Source organism: Portunus trituberculatus, chromosome 43, assembly GCF_017591435.1.
Source record: "Portunus trituberculatus isolate SZX2019 chromosome 43, ASM1759143v1, whole genome shotgun sequence".
In the NCBI taxonomy this organism is placed as follows: Eukaryota; Metazoa; Arthropoda; class Malacostraca; order Decapoda; family Portunidae; genus Portunus; species Portunus trituberculatus.
Genome location: NC_059297.1, coordinates 18,954,190 through 18,966,689, shown reverse-complemented (window position 1 = coordinate 18,966,689; position 12,500 = coordinate 18,954,190).

The window sequence follows — 12,500 nt, the reverse complement described above, 5'->3', positions numbered from 1 at the left end:
GAAAGGTAAAAATAACCATCAAGGGAAGATTTCCTGCGGAACATATTGAAGCAAGAGAAAGAAAATGTGGAGAGGGAAAATGCAGAGAAAGGACACAAGGATAACGAAGGTGTGATATAATATGAAAATGAAGGAAGATGGACGGTGGTAAATGAAGCATGAGGGAAAAATGTGAACGGGGAAGGGAGGAGGTTATGTGGGGTGTGATGGTGGTGGTGGTGGTGGTATTGGATTGTTAACTAGTGGAAATGGGGCAAGAAACCGATTGACGAAGGGAACAAACCTGAGTGACTTGACGGCTGGATAGAAAAGACGAACAGGAAAGGCTTAAAGTTTTCTAGTACACACACACACACACACACACACACACACACACACACACACACACACACACACACACACACACAAAACACACACACACACACGATCGATAGCTCAGTGGTTAGAGCGCTGGCTTTACAAGCCAGAGGACCGGGTTCGATTCCCCGGCCGGGTGGAGATATTTGGGTGTGTCTCCTTTCACGTGTAACCCCTGTTCAACTAGCAGTGAGTAGGTACGGGATGTAAATCGAGGAGTTGTGACCTTGTTGTCCCGGTGTGTGGTGTGTGCCTGGTCTCAGGCCTATCCGAAGATCGGAAATAATGAGCTCTGAGCTCGTTCCGTAGGGTAACGTCTGGCTGTCTCGTCACAGACTGTAGCAAATCAAACAGTGAAACACACACACACACACACACACACACACACACACACACACACACACACACACACACACACATACGACGAGTTTATGTGGAAGTGTATGTAACAAAAGTAAAGCAGAGATGAGTGCAGGAAATGAAGTGAAAACAAATGAGAAAGATATAAAGGAAAGCTGCTGCTACGAACACAACCGTTGTTGCTGGTCGTTATTAAATATGCACCAATAGATCACTGCTATTTCCCCTGACAACGCTGACGGAACTGCATCCGGGATAACAATGTCACACATTCATCCCTCCCGGTTCTCCCCGGATACCCACTGAGCTGGTATTGCAGGGGACAAACTTCATGTCAAGGGAGTCTCCTAGGTTCACTCACCACCAGTTAAGTCTTATATATTTCACTCTTACGCAGCAGTACACCCTAGCTTGGAGAAAAGGGGGAGTGAAAACAATGGCTTTAGGGTTCAGATGATGCATGAGTAAACCGTTGGACATCTGTTGTTACGGTTGTAGAATACCGTTAGAGAAGTACATTTGGGAAGGAAGTATCATAGCAACGCAGGAGAGTTGATGACTATTTCCGTGTCTTCTTTACCTTTTTTTTTCGTGTCTTAGTTACACAAGACAACGATGAAAACTTGCCCTTTAAATACACGGCATCTAATTATTCATACTGTATTGAATATTTCTGTATATTTCATCATCTGACTGGGACTTCCTTTTTCTTACACTCAGCCATTTTATTAAGTTAACCAGACTATGCGAAAATATATTATCAGCCTTATCGTCCAAATGTGAAAACCTTTGATAATACCATTGTTATTCTTGAGTATTATATTGTTTCTATGAAAGCACCTATATTTTTGTGCAAAACACTAAGATGAAGGCTTTGGCATGGAGGTATACGTTCCACACACTTTTTTTAACAATAGATTGAACTCCACTCGCTTTCATGCTTTTCAAATGGAGATCACAGATGTCTCACAAATGATACTTTAATCAGCAATCTCCTGAAACAAAGGTTGTTTATATTTTCTAACTATATCATGATATTTAAAAAAAACTGGCATACTAATTGATTAATTTTAAATGTGAAAACTTTAACAAATTTAAGTTACCCCACTTGACGTTTGGCATCTAGCCAAAAATATCCCAACACATATTCTTCATCTTTCTCAGCTCTATTTCATCGAGATGCTGCCATTTCTGCTGTTTCTAATAAAAGCTGAACTCTTCGCTCACACTTTTGCCAACGAGTATAGCTTTGAATTCCTGTCTTTTTAAAAAGATCAATCCAATTTCTCTTCAAAAATGTAATAAGATTATCAAGCATCTACTTTTTCGTAGCCTAAAATTTGAATGTTATTATAAATAACACACACACACACACACACACACACACACACACACGGTAGCTCAGTGGTTAGAGCGCTGGCTTCACACACACGCACACACACACACACACACACACACACACACACACACACACACACACACACACACACACACACACACACACACACACACACACATGCATGCAAATGTTCCTTGGTTTGCTTAACACTTACTGAAATTGCCTTGTTCGTTTCATATACAAATGTCACACCTTTCCTGACAAACAAGTTCCCCTATCACAACTGGATAAGAGACGAACATCAATCTTCATCACATCATGCACCCTACAAAAACTGCGTCTTAACAAACATTCCAAACCCTATCCAGCTGTTCCCTTATGATTTCGCATTCCTGCGTATTCGTGAGTCTTACACATTGCCTCAGCTGTGTAAATCAAAAGAAAGGCGAGAATGAAGCGAATACAGGTGAGGAAACCATTAAAGGCAAACTTAACAAGGTGGGAGAGAACGATGGCCGTAGGGGTACTTGCCTGAGTAGATAGTTAGTGAATGTGGGGAGGAAAAAGGGATAGATGGAGTAAAGGCAAATGATCCATGCCCGGAGGTGGAAACAGGAAGAAACAGTTGAGTGGAGAGCGCACCGACTTTTGGACGGCTAAAGGACTGACTGTATGTGTGTGTGTGTGTGTGTGTGTGTGTGTGTGTGTGTGTGTGTGTGTGTGTGTGTGTGTGTGTGTGTGTGTGTGTGTGTGTGTGTGTGTGTGTGTGTGTGTGTGTGTGTGTGTGTGTGTGTGTGTGTGTGGAGTTTGTGTGAAGACAAGTTTTCAAAGTGGATGGAAATGCTGATCAACTTAAAAGCTAGAGGTAAGTGTAGGTTGAGAAGAACATTTTTCGTTTTTCGGTCCTCTCTTAGGTGCTAATGAACAAATGACTGAGGATCTGAATTCAAGCGAAGAAAGTGAAGAAGAGAACATTTTTCGTTTTTTCGGTCCTCTCTTAGGCGCTAATGAACAAATGACTGAGGATCTGAACTCAAGCGAAGAAAGTGAAGAAGAGAACTTTGTAGCGGAATCTTGCTGGAAGTGTTCGCAGGCAGCTGGTTGGAAGAGCCAGCTTTGGAGGGGCGTGTCTGTAGGGGATCTGGCAAGTGGGAAGAAGGTGGTTCCCGAGAATGTAGTGGAAGTGAATGGAGACGTTAATGTGGCCGTAAGGTAGAGAGGTGGTGCAGGTGTGTGTGTGTGTGTGTGTGTGTGTGTGTGTGTGTGTGTGTGTGTGTGTGTGTGTGTGTGTGTGTGTGTGTGTGTGTGGATGTGTGTATGGATGTGTGTGTGTGTGTAGGTAGGTAGGTAAGTAAAGCAACAGAAATGTGTGTGGTGCTCACGGTGAATAGAAATAGGCCCGAGGTCGTCTGGAAGGCGTTTGTTAGGAAGAAGCTTGAGTGGGAGGAGGAAAGAAAGGGGTTGAGAAATGGTTAAGGAAATGGATCCAGGCGAAAGTTCTTTGTTGTTAGGAGTTTTGAAAAATGACACATCATTCAGTTATTGATACAAGAGGGAGAGATAGAACTTAACACATCAATAAGACAAATAATCTGTACACTAATACTAAAATTTTGGTTGCATATTTTTATGTATAAATTGTTAAACTTGCATGTTATTTTCTTCCAAACGTGTTCTTATCTATAATGAAATCAACATAAACCGATCTAAAGCGAGAGAGAGAGAGAGAGAGAGAGAGAGAGAGAGAGAGAGAGAGAGAGAGAGAGAGAGAGAGAGAGAGAGAGAGAGAGTGTGTGTGTGTGTGTGTGTGTGTGTGTGTGTGTGTGTGTGTGTGTGTGTGTGTGTGTGTGTGTGTGTGTGTGTGTGTGTGTGTGTGTGTGTGTGTGTGTGTGATTCACCTCCTTGGTCGTCTGCTGGTCACCCAGCCAGTCTTCCCCATTACGGAGCGAGCTCAGAGCTCATAGACCGATCTTCGGGTAGGACTGAGACCACATAACACACTCCACACACCGGGAAAGCGAGGCCACAACCCCTCGAGTTACATCCCTTACCTATTTACTGCTAGGTGAACAGGGGCCACACATTGAGAGACTTGCCTCGCCGCTTACCGGGATTCGAATCTGGCCCTCTCGATTGTGAGTCGAGCGTGCTAACCACTACACTACGTGTGTGTGTGTGTGTGTGTGTGTGTGTGTGTGTGTGTGTGTGTGTGTGTGTGTGTGTGTTAAGGGTATTTATTGAGAAACATAAGTCCTCCATCCGGAGTAGTGAATGAATGAAATGCAACGAATAATGTACTGGTGTATGTTTTAGTAAATGTCTTACAGGAGAATGAACACGTATTCATATATTTACATTATTCTATAAATTATTAGCAAGATTCTTGCTCCCATATTTTTACAAAGCGGACGAACTAGAAAATTAAAGTCTCCCCTGAATCTTTACCTTTGAAGTCTAAAACAGTTTTGTCACTAGGTGTAATGCAAGGAAAAAATAAATAGATATAAAAAGATGCTGCAGTGTTCAGCCTTGTTATATTTAGAAAACTCAATGAATTTTCAACATGGCCAATGTTCCTTGCAAAAGAGCAGTCTAAAGTTTCCTAAAAATTTCCATTGCATGTTGCTTGTATATTTCACTAAACGCAAAAAAAAAAAAAAATTGCAAATATGTATGTATATATTTTTTTCTTTTTAATATCTAGACTAAAACTGTCATGAATTTTAATCTCAGTAAATTTAACATAACAACACAAACTTCTACCAGCCACACCCGAGACATATACTCAAACAGAAACAGGTATTGCTGACTCTGGACAAAAAAATAAAAACTAAAACCACCACTGACTCACAGCAACGCCACCAAGCCTTTGTTTAAATCTAACAATGAATAAAATCAAGCCTTTTTCTTTCAGACGCCTTTTCCACCAACGAACACAATCCCATACTTCAAAAGAGGGGAAGCGGCGGGCCTAATCGATCAGGTCAACCAGTGACATGCATCACAGGGGGAAGGGCGGCGTGGCGTGGGAGCTGATCCATCAAGACTACAGCGATTGGTGCCGCCCTGAAGCCGACTGTGTGTGTGTGTGTGTGTGTGTGTGTGTGTGTGTGTGTGTGTGTGTGTGTGTGTGTGTGAGAGAGAGAGAGAGAGAGAGAGAGAGAGAGAGAGAGAGAGAAACAAAAAGAAATTACAAATATTTTTTTTAACTCAGCAAGCTGGTTCGTTTCAAGGTGCACTCCCAAGAAATGGGTTACACAAAAACGAGAAAAAAGGACGGCGGTCGTGAAGGAATATTTAGTGAGATTTGGCAGGTGTGTCTCTCGTAAAGTTTTAGCCGCAAAAAAGTAAAAAGGATGAAGATGGAGAGGTGCAAGTTGGAGGCAGTCAATAGCTCTTGGGGGAAAAGAAGTGAGGGCAAGAAAGGTTGGAACGAGGACACCGCGAGTGTGAATCTGTATGCCAGAGAGAGAGAGAGAGAGAGAGAGAGAGAGAGAGAGAGAGAGAGAGAGAGAGAGAGAGAGAGAGAGAGAGAGACAAACAGACAGACATACAGACAGAGAAACAATGTAAATGAAATTATGCGTCTTGGCAGTGGAAGGCAGGCGGTCGGGAAGCATTGAGGGACGAAAGTGGGTTCGCGGTACGAAGGTATGTGGGTGGAAGGTCAAAGGTATGTGTTGGCAGTGAGCAGGGTTATCGTATAAGAGTGTGAACCCCTGGAAGGCGTGAGAAGGCGACTGCAATAGAGAATGAGGGACTGAGATTGTGGAGAGAACAATAATAGGGAAGAGTGGAGAAGGGAGGTGGTGCATTGAGGTACTAGCTTTGGACTTGGGAATATGTGTGGAGGATGAAAGGGGTTGAAATAGAAGGCTGTAGTAGTGGAATAGTATGTGTGGCGTGTTAAGGAGTTAGTGAATTACTGTGAGTTAGAGAGATCACTATGATTCTCAGCAACTATACTATATTTGAGGGAGAAACGTGATGGAAAACGGTGCGAAAATTTTAGTATAGAGCAAGAAAAGACAGGGTTGCGTGAAGGGAATATAAAAAACCTAGTTAACGGTAATGTGAAAGATGGTGAAAGGAAAAACAAAATTCAGTGCTCTCACGTGTGGAGAAAAAAAAATAAAACAAATTCTTGGCACCAGTGATAAAGAAAGAACCTTGAAGGAAAAAAATAAGAGGGAGTAGATGAGTTGAGGGAGTGAAAAAGTGCGGTCAAGTAGAGTAATGTGTGGTGGCAAAACCGACACTAATGTTAGAAGGATAAGGTGAGAAATTAAGGACCGTTAGACTATAGGTGGATGGATTTACGGTAAAACAAGCAAGAAAGGAGTGGAGCGTGATGGATAGAGGGGCCACGTAAGGTCGTGTGTGGGAGGAATGATTGAGTGATTAATTATGGAAAACATGATTGATTATCGCAACATCAAAGGTCATATGTCGCTGAACATTCATCACGGGGGACAATGCTAAAGCAAAATAACGCAGAAACAAAACTTGGGAATAAATGTCAACGCTATGATTAAAAAAGGGCATAAGTTGATTTTCTTTTAAATATATATAACATAATATATGATTAAAAGTAAAATAAAAAGTAAAAACAAAGTACCCACGTTTCATCTATAACTAAGCGAAGTCTATGAAATTAGGCGTTAAGTCAGTACAGAGGCCTTATTAGTCCATGTAAACTGCTCTTCTGGCCTTGCAAATCACAAGCCTCCCCTCCTCCCGCGATCTCGCTGAGCAAAACTCCCTACTTTCACTTATCATTATTGCATTTACCTTTCTGATACATAAGTTAACCTGTATTTTCAATCATTCATCCCTATTTTACTGGTAAACTCTAGAACTCCCTGCCTGTTTGTACATATTTCCTTTCTTCTTCCACTTGGACTCTTTCAAGAGGGAGGTTTCATGACACGTATCCTTCAGTATTCGATGGTCGTCTGTGCCTTCTTTTTGAGGATTTACTCTGAGTGCCCCTTACCAACCCCCACCCTCTCTCTCTCTCTCTCTCTCTCTCTCTCTCTCTCTCTCTCTCTCTCTCTCTCTCTCTCTCTCTCTCTCTCTCTCTCTCTCTCACTTTCCATTGTGGTTGTCTTTGGCAGGTGTCACTCTTACGTAAGAAAATATGACACAAGTTCATTGTGACATTGAAATTTTCACAGTTTACCTTCTTGTAGTTTTTTTTTTTTTCAGATATTCATTCATCATTGAATCAGAAGGAAGGATGAACAGTCAGGTGAGCTGTACCCCGACTATTTCAGCCAGAATTCGTAACTGCCCCGAATTCGTAACTAAAAGCGCTATGTACTGTTCCAAAGAAATGCTGTATTCACCACAGAGGCCTTTATCTGTTTTCAATGTATGTATGTATATATATATATATATATATATATATATATATATATATATATATATATATATATATATATATATATATATATATATATATCCTAAAAGCATAATGAACCTGTAGTAGTATTGCTGTCTTTTCCTTCCTCTCTATTTTTTATACGTATCATACTGGCCAGGAAATCAATAAAGAAGAAAAGCGTAATGGGAACACTTCAATTTTTTTTTTTTTTTTTTTTTTTAGAAAATGGTTGCAATCAAGTTCTATAGGTGCTTAAATAATCTTAATAATAATCTTATCAATCTCTGGTAAGTCACTGGTAAGAAGAGAAAGATTAAAATCAAAGAGAATTTATTCCATGAAATAGACTTACCATGTACCAAAATATATTTGAGTAATTTGAAAGTCCGGAAAAGCTTAATCTCACTGAAAAACGAATGAAGACGAAAAAAGTTGTGCAAAAAAGATGAGGGGAATGAAGTGGAAGACAAATAGCGCAACACAATGTACTTGTATTTTTTTTAAACTACCTACTTAGTTAAATCTATAATTTAACAGACATACTCGTACACACGATATTTGGCAAAAGTTTTTTTTTGCCAATATTTTCATGCTATTATATAACCATCACTAGTTGGAGACAATTTTTTTTCCCAGTGCACAACTAACTGTATCCTTAAACTTTGTCATCACGATGATTTGTGAGTGGATATAATAGAAAACAAGTGCAACTGCATGAACGAGCAGCAGAGTAGAAGAGTGACAGTGAATTCAGTTGTCGATTTGCCCACAAGAGCCACGTATCAGTAGCAGATGGAACAACTGGTAAAAGCGAAAATATTTATGGTACCTTTACTGGTGAAGAGAGGGAGTAATACGATAGGGTGAGGAGCTATGGGCTAGTGGGAAGAATGAGGTTACATTATCGGGAAGGAAGGTGAGTATTTGTTGTGACGTGCTGCTAGGAGCGATCAATACTAGTGGAGAAACAGTAAAAATAAATGAGATGGGGAAACAGTAATGTCAATAAAAGAAAAACTAGGTTTGTAAGTTCAGAATAAAAGCTAAGGGCTGCACCTAAAGATACCACTTCACACATCCAGGAACGTGCATGGAAACATTTAATTTCATGAAATCTCTCGCGCAATACCAAGCACGCCTTACTTCAGGGGAAGCTGTTGTTAGCCTTGCTCCACCCTTCCTACCTGCTTGAGCCTCAGATTGGCAGACCGGGGAAGTTGCCTTTACATAACAGAAAAACACGAAGATTTTTCAAAAAAGTGGTCTCTACATTATAGAAAAAAATAAAGATTTTTCCAAGAAGAAAAAGTGGCCTTGATGTAGCATGAAAACATGAGGATTTTGTCAATAAAAGTAACGTTTAAACGAGAGAGCAAAAGAATTTTGAAAAGCGCTCTGAATACATCACACTATTCTGAAACAAGACTGCAATATTACTGAGACGATGACCAGAATTGTTGCCTCTGGCGACGAGATCCACAACTTTAGAATAAAGGGCAAGAAACAAGAAAAAAAAAAAAAAGGTATGCCTGAAAAGAGATAAACGGAGTTTCTCAAACTACTGACAGGAGACAGTTATGAAGCCAGAAGGTAACACAAAAAAATATATTTCTTCTGTTTCTTTAACTTTCTCTATATGTTTATTAATTTATTTATCTATTCATTTATTGCGGAGATACAATGCACTTAAGTTGGTTTCTTTGTTTTAAAATTTATTGTGTGATTTTTAGCCTGAAGATGCCCGTCGTTACGTGGCGAAACGTGTGTGTGTGTGTGTGTGTGCGTGTGTGTGTGTGTGTGTGTGTGTGTGTGTGTGTGTGTGTGTGTGTGTGTGTGTGTGTGTGTGTGTGTGTGTGTGTGTGTGTGTGTGTGTGTGTGTGTGTGTGTGTGTGTGTGTGTGTGTGTGTATGCGCTAAAAACCACACTTAATCGGGTAGTCTCCAAAAATCATTGTGCGTAATGGAAGTTAGAAAAAAAGAATTGGCTGATTTAGTACTGGAACTCTCTTATTACTGCATTCTTAAAAGAACTGAAGTCGCAAAAGGGCACAATAAACAAGGAAAAATATGAGTGCTGAGTTTATCAGTGAAAAGAATGAAATTGAAGATATTTGCTTACATTTGCAAAGTGCAAAGAATCGGTAAGAAGGTAATCAAAAGAAAGTTTTGAGAAGCATCTATGAATAAGATAGACGGCAAAATTAATATTAAGAATTACGAAAAGAAAAATCGTATTACCTTGAGATATTGAAAAAGTTACTTATATAATACAGTTTATGATAAAGAAGAAAAAAGTCTACATTTTTTCATGTAAGAGGGGAAAACTGGCGTAGGGCAACACAAAATAAGAAAAAGGTCTACTTCATTGCCAGTCCGCATATAGATCCGAAAGGGCTAGCCAAAAGTCAGGGATAAATGTTTTGAAATCTCCCTCTTATACGAAGTCAGATCATATGAAGTTGGAAATACAGATATAAGCAGGAAGTTCCAGTTTATTTGAGAAAGGTATGAATAACTAAGAGTACTGGTTAACTCTTGCATTAGAGTTGGACAGAACAGGAGTAAGAAGAAGAAAGCCTTTTCCAGCGAGGACGCAGGATGAGGGGAGACATGTAGTTAGCAAGATCAGAAGAGCAGTTAGCATGAAAATAAAGGTAGAAGATAGCAGGAGTTGCAACATTCCGGCGGTGAGAAAGAAGCTGAAGACAGTCAGTCAGAGGAAGTTAATGAGACGAAAACCTTTACTTTCCACCCTATCTAATAAAATTGTTTGAGGGGAACCCCCTCTATCATACGAAGAGTACTCCATACATGTGCGGATGAGGCCCTTGTACAGAGTTAACAGTTCGGGGGGGGTGAGACAAACTGGATGAGATATCAATTTGCTTGTCCATCACATCTTCCTGCATGGATTGGTGTAAGATGTTTTCCGGTCCTACGCTTTGTCTGCTGGACAGCAGGTGGCCACACGCGCGGGCAAACGTACGCATGTATACCTACACATGCTCCCACCCACTTAACACACACACACACACACACACACACACACACACACACACACACACACACACACACACTACGTCATTACCACCTTGTCGTCACATTACACGGGCCTTTGATATCTTAACTGAGAAACTACTGCGCAAAAATAAGATTAATTTATTTCGTTATCTGCCAAAATTATGATCTTTCAGCTTCTTTACAGTATTCAGCATATCCTCCAGTAGATAAATTATATCAATAAACGTCCATAAAATGCAAGTTGATATAAAACATCTTTAATATCACGTCATTAAGACGTCGCCCTCTCTCTCTCTCTCTCTCTCTCTCTCTCTCTCTCTCTCTCTCTCTCTCTCTCTCTCTCTCTCTCTCTCTCTCTCTCGCGAAAATATGTAAATTTATATTTGGTTTATTTCATTTTTTTTTAAACACTTACTTTTGATTGTTATATATTATTTGTCATTTTTGCTTGCTTATTTCTTATGCGTGAAAAAATTATGGTCTTCAGCAGTAGGAATAAGGCTTCTAAAGTCCTCTGGAATCTGCTTTTTCTCAAACTTTCCTCTCAAACAGTAGAAAGAGAATACGTATATGAACTACAAATTTCAATCACCGTTGAATAAAAAGACACTGACACATGCCACTTAACATACCTATGACTATAAAATGGGAAATGAACACGTTGAAATTATTATTCTCGTTATTTTCAGGCTGTATTTTCCATTGCTCATGAATATCTGTGGATGTTCTTAAACATTTCCTATCAATCAGCATTTATGGTATTGTTGTTTCTGATCAAAAGTAACAACGCTGGAATACTAGTTTCTCCATCAAACTCGACCGTCTTTCATCTTTTTCTCTACCCTCGTAATTTTTCCCCTAATCACACAAAAACAGAGTAGTAAGACATCGATTCCTTGACTGCCATCAAATTAACTTAACCGGATTAAGTCCAAAGGTTGTAATGGAAACATAATTCAATCTTCCTAAGTGGAACTCCAATACAATTTTTGTTTAAAAAATGGGAGACAATATTGAAAATAGCATTAAAATTTTCTAGAAAACTATCAAAACTCTCCTCTACTAATAAACATAAACCTGGAAAGAAAATGTACAAATGCATAACATTAATCATACAAAAGTAATATCTGAAATCTAGAAGGAGTTTCAATATTTACACCACCCCATAACAATGAAAACTGGGCCCAATTAATGAATATAAACAAGGAGGCGTACAAACATACGTCATACAACACAGCAACATAAAGAGAATCACAAACATAAATCAACTCAGCATTATCAGCACCACCCTAACTGGATAGCGTAAAAAGTAAAAACTTCCAGCTAAAATCTTTTGTAACTCGTTAATACTCAGTCTGAAAAGTTGAGTCTATGCAATCTGTACTAGAACGGAAGTATTTATCATTCGACTCCGCTTCGCTCACTAGAAATGGATTGAGAGGTCTTGGTTGACTTGACATTCAAAGATTGGTATTTCGATAGCCATCTAAATTTTTTTGACTTATTATGATAATTCTCTTTCGAGCTCGATTAACACAATAATATTGGTATTTCCATAAGCTTCTAAAATTCCCCTTTTTTCATGATCATTCTTTTTCAAACTAGATAAAAGAGAAAGATTGATATTTCGATAAGCTTCTAAAATTATAATTTTTATAACCAATCCCTTTGAAGCTTCACGTGAACACAAGTAGCATGGAAAGGATCATCATATTTTTTTACACGTATAATTTCAAGATACGATTCTTATAATCAAGAATTTAACTTATCAAACTATAATGAGACAGACACGTAGAGAGAGAGAGAGAGAGAGAGAGAGAGAGAGAGAGAGAGAGAGAGAGAGAGAGAGAGAGAGAGAGAGAGAGAGAGAGAGAGAGAGAGAGAGAGAGAGAGAGAGAGAGAGAGAGAGAGAGAGAGAGAGAGAGAGAGAGAGAGAGAGAGAGAGAGAGAGAGAGAGAGAGAGAGAGAGAGAGAGAGAGAGAGAGAGAGAGAGAGAGAGAGAGAGAGAGAGAGAGAGAGAGAGAGAGAGAGAGAGAGA